Source organism: Vombatus ursinus, unplaced genomic scaffold, assembly GCF_900497805.2.
Source record: "Vombatus ursinus unplaced genomic scaffold, bare-nosed wombat genome assembly UNPS02014909.1, whole genome shotgun sequence".
Classification (NCBI taxonomy): Eukaryota; Metazoa; Chordata; class Mammalia; order Diprotodontia; family Vombatidae; genus Vombatus; species Vombatus ursinus.
The window spans coordinates 12,619,253-12,624,685 of NW_020954687.1; positions in this window are offsets into that span (position 1 = coordinate 12,619,253).

Here is a 5,433-nt window from a genome sequence, read left to right on the forward strand (position 1 = left end):
TTTATTCAAATAGGCCTTTCTTTTACTGCAGTATGCAAACAAAGTTGAACAAAGGCATCTCTGTGAAAGCTGTAAAATAAGAAACTTGGCATTGTACAAAACAAATGTTTGTTTTTAGTTATGATCTGAAAGTAACAAAATGAGATGGTTCTAAAACTTATAGGAAGACTTAAAGTGACCTGGGAATTGAACAAGGTTATTATGTTCTAATAGGATATGCAGTTGAATATTGAAAGCTTCAGAAAGCTGTTCGGCACACTCAGTTCAACTCATTTCGACAAGTATTATTAAGCACTTAGTGTGCTGAAATCTTCAAAAAAATAAAAAAGCAAACACATAAATCAACACATTTAGGAACCAAACATGGATACATGAGGAGTTCCTATGCCTTCTCCAAAACTAGCTTATCAGTTCAGTATTTCATTCTGCCTATAATGAAAAATTGCTTATGTCACTGGAAACAATTTACATTGGACAAGATCAAAATAGAACAAAGAAAAATCTCTTCTACTGGGAGTCAAAAAGAAACTGGGGCAACCAGGTGGTGTAGTGAGCATGGGCCCTGGAGTCAGGAGGACCTGAGTTCAAATCCTGCCTCAGACACATAACATCTAATATCTGTGTGACCCTGGGCAAGTCACTTAACCCCATTGCCTAGCCAAAAAAAAAAAAAATAATAGTAACTGTGATTATAAAAGATATAGCATTTGTTTATTTTTATTTTTTGGTGAGGCAATCAGTGTTAAGTGACTTGTCCAGGTCACACAGCTAGTGAGAGTTATGTGTCTGAGGCCAGAGCTCTATCCACTGCACCACCTAGCTGCCCCTAACGATAAAGTGTTTGAAGGCCACACACTGTGTAAAGGTTTTCGTTTTTTAAATCTGTGGCATCAAACAGAAGAGTATCCTATTAAAAAAAAACTTAAAATGTTTTAAAAAGTTCTATTGTTTCTTTTTGCTTTCATACCACCTAGAGTTACTCCTCCAGTCAGTCAAAAAATATTTAAGTGCCTACTTAAATGCTAATCACTTCACTCCTTCCCCCCCACCCCACTCATTCAGTGTGTCTTTCCTTAAAACAATGAAAAAGAGTTAAGCAAAGCCTATCAAACACAGGGACTGTCTTCATTTCCATTTGCAATGTTAGACACTTCTTGTTCCCCAACTCTAAAACAAATGGAAAGAGGTTAGATCACTACAATTAGAAAAGGTTCATCTTCATTTTAGCCCACTTTTAATTTGCATTATTGTAGTCATTGTGTATAATGCTTTTGGTTCTGCTTTCTTTCCTCAGCATCACTTCATGCAAGTCTTCCCATGTTCCTCTGAATTCCTCATAGTCTTCATTTTCTGAAGCAAAATTCATTTTCAAATGGAGTGGTGTATGGAATTGGAGACAATGGGAAAGGGTAATAGGGAACCTGTGGACTTCACGGTCTCCATTTTTTTCAAGTTTTCTTATAAATTAAAAAAAAAAAACAAAACTTTTCTTAGACCTTGGAATACTCTAAAGCAGAGGTGGGGAACTTGTGGCCTTGAGGCCACATCTGGCCTTCTAGGTCCTCAAGTGAAGCCCTTTGACTGAATCAAACTTCACTGAACAAGTCCCCTCAATAAAAGAATTTGTTCTGTAAAATGTGGACTCAATCAAAAGGCCACACCCAAGGATCTAGAAGGCCACGTGAGGCTACAGGTTCCCCACCCCTACTCTAAAGGATTTCATGCTTAGCTGTATTTATGCTACATTCCTACATTTTTACTTTGGGGAGTGCCTTACTTAATTAATATTTGTTGAATTGAATTGCAGATCTGAGAATAAGTTGGAATAAATCAAAGAACAAATACATGGCTCTCTAAGCACATTTTCAGTTACTGTTTGAAGATTACTAAAGTGAGATTTACAAAAAAGAAAATCATTTATCCAAAAGTTCCTAAATACTGCTAGCTAGGACATGTGATTTTTATAGATAAACTCTCATTTACCTCCTCTTCCAGTTTCTTCATGGTGCCATCCTGTCATTATTATGGGCTGGGCCCAATTTAGGCCAGTTCTCTGGTAGTTTAGGCTCAATATTGGAATAAAATGAGATATTTGTAGCTTATTCAACAGTTAATAAAAGGAGATTTCCTTAGCTATAGAAGCAGAAATATATTGAACAAGGATAGGCATTAAGTATCTTGAATATATTCAGCTGAGTGAAGTTCCTGTGGTAATCTACCCATTAATCATTTGAGAGCCCCTGCTTAGTGCCCAAGAGATGAGGAAATGACATTAATATCCTGAGCTCCTAGTCACTTAAGCTAATCAAGTCTCAAGGAATGTCTCAGTACCTTTTAAGGAAAAAAAAAAAAACAAACCTATCCTAACCATCACGGAAAGAGGGATTTGGATATGATGGGGTGGTTGGGTGCTTGTGCTTGTACTTGGACCCCAATTCCTCCCTAGTCTCAGAAACACTGTCTCTGACAACCACTCCCCAGCCCAAGGATACTACACCTAGCAGTTATTCATTCATGGGCCCCAGAATGACCCTTATCTCTCTTCTTGGTGCAGCTACACAAAGCTGGGTGGGAGAGTGCTAGGCTGCTCAGGCCCCAGCCCTCAGATCATGTCTCTGGAAGCCTCCCAATTCCTTAGTTCCTGTCTTGTGAGAAAGCTTTCCCTTGTTGCAGCGTATTCTCTCATCAAGACAGAGGGAGAGGGGTGCCTTGCCCAGCCCAAGGAGTTTTGTCCTTGGCTGGCCCAAGGACTCTTCTTCCTGCCAGACTCCCAAGATCCATACCTCTGTCATCTCCCTCCCTGTCTGGTATACTCCCTATACTTTCTCATCCATAGCTCCCAAAGACACCTGCACCTTTGGATTACCTCATCAGTGTCCTTGGCATTCCTTTCTCATGCCCTTTTCCATGTAAACCCTAGCTCTATCCTCAGTCTCTTGCAGGTTCCTTAAGAATCCTTGCCCGCTGAAAAGCGTAACAATAAATCTTTGCCACCTTGACTTAAAGAATGTTTGAGTCTGTGAATTCGTTACAGATGACCCCATCCTGTACTTCAGTCCTTGAGGGGTCTCAACCTCTCAGACCGCAACAGATATTGCTCTGACTACAATCATTATCCTCAATGTTACCTAACTGTGGGTATACCCAGGAGTATTGTAAAGCTTAAATGAGATAATGGATGTAAAGTACTCTGAAAAACTTAAAACGCTATATAAATTCTTCTTATTATTAATTATTAACTATTATACTACAGCCACCAGGCTTCCAGTCTGGTGATGACTTCATTCCCTGAGTCTTCTACTGTACTCCTGTTAAGCTTAACCAATATTTATAGAACAATATAGGAATGTCTTGGTAAATGATTAGCAACTTAGCTTGAAAATTTAAGTCAGCTCTCCCAAGCCCTTGGAGCTGGTTCCAGTAGACACCTCATAGTACTCTTAAGGCCAGAACTAGCACCTTTTTTCTCCTCTCTCTTTACTCCCTGTTAGTGATCTCAAGCTCATGGGTTTAATTATCATCTCTATGCTGACGGCTCTCAGATCTATTTATCCAGCTCTAGTTTCTCTTCTGAGATCCAATACTGCATCTCTAACTGCCTCCTTGGCACTTCAAATTTGATGTAGGCATCTCAAAGTGTCCAAAACAGAATTCAATATGTTTGTCCCCAAACCAACCCCTGTTCTGAACTTCCCTATTTATTTCAATGACATGTCTATCCTTCCTGTCACATAGGTGTACAACCTCAGTGTCATTATTGACTCCTTCATCCCCACCCCATTCCAGTCGTTTGTTAAATTTTGCTGTTTCTTCTGACGTATTATCCCTTGTGTCTGTCAATGTCTTTACACTCGTAGTCAGCATCCTAGTCTTTATCACCTTTTTCTTGGACTATCACAGTAACTTCCTGATCAGTCTTCCCTCCTCAAGTCTCTCTTCACTCCAGTCCGCCCTCCACTCAGGTACTAAAGTGGTTTTCTTAAAGCTCAGTCTGACCATGCAATTCTCCTACTTAATAAACTCCAATGACTCAATCTTTAGGATCAGATATAAACTTTATTGTTTGGCATTTAGAGCCTTTTGTACATTGTTTCCAATTTATATTTAGAACTTTATTACATCTATATTACTGATTTTCTCATTTTATTGTTTTTCATAAATGGCCCTCCAAATTTATGCCTCTGTACCAGCTGTCTTGCATCCCTGGATTCTACCCTTTTCTCACCTATTTTCCTTCAAGGCTCAGCTCAGATATGACCTGATACTTCTCTTGATCCCTCGGTTGCTAGTACCTTGCTCCTCAAATAACCTTGGCTCTATTTTCTGTGTACCTATAATATGTACATTCTGTCTCCTTTGACTAGAATGTAAGCTCCTCTAGGATAAGGATCTTGGTACTTGTATCCCTAGTGATTAGCAAAATACCTGAGACAATGTAGGTACTTGATAAATCCCTGTTGCTTGCTTGACTCATGGAGTTTATAATCTAGGAGAAGGATATGGGTTATAGGACCATATTCTAGTTATTTGTGTATTCATCAATATCTGAGTTCAAATCATGATTATGACACCTACTACCCATGTGACCTTGGGCAAATTACTTAAATTCCCTGGGTTTTAGTTTCTTCATTTGTAAAATGAGAATTGAACTAGATGGTTTTAGATCTATGAGGTGAGAACGAGTGCAATCCAGGGATACAGGCCAGCTGGAGAGAAGTATGTAAGGTAAGTTTAGGCTTCCTGGAAGTGTTAGTATTTTATTTTATTTTTTTTAAGGATGACTAGGAATTCAACAAGTGTAATGGTGTGCTGGAGAGGAATGGAGGGAATTCTAAGTATAAAAATAGCACAATTAAAAACAGAGGAAGGGATTTGGGGGCATGTATACCAAGGTGTACATTTTTCCTGAGACAAATATGGAGTGGAGTAGTTTGCCTCTTCCATCAGCAATTCTATTTTTCAATATCTCTTAATAAAGAGATTGGCTTTTTTTCTCCTGTCTACAAACATGCTCAGATCTGCCACATCCTTAATTTTTTTTTCAATTGAACCCGTCAATCTTCTCAAGCTATTATTCTATATCTAGCCTCCTTTCCTATCATCATCAAACTCTTAGGAAAAAAGTTGTCTAGACTGATTATTTTAGTTCTTGTATATCGCACACCTATTCATTCTATAACACCTTCTACTCTGTCTTCCGACTTTGTCACTCACCAGAAACTTCTTTCACCAAGATTACCAGTGATTTCTTAACTGATAAATCCAATGGATTTTCTCAGTCTTTACCTTCTTGACTTCCATTCAGCATTTGACATTATTGTCCATTTCTTACTCCTGGATATTCTTTTCTCCTTGGGTTTTTTGTAACATTGTTTTCCTGTGGTTCTCTTTATTTTGGTGAAGCCTTTTCTTCTGTCTCCTTTACTGAATCAG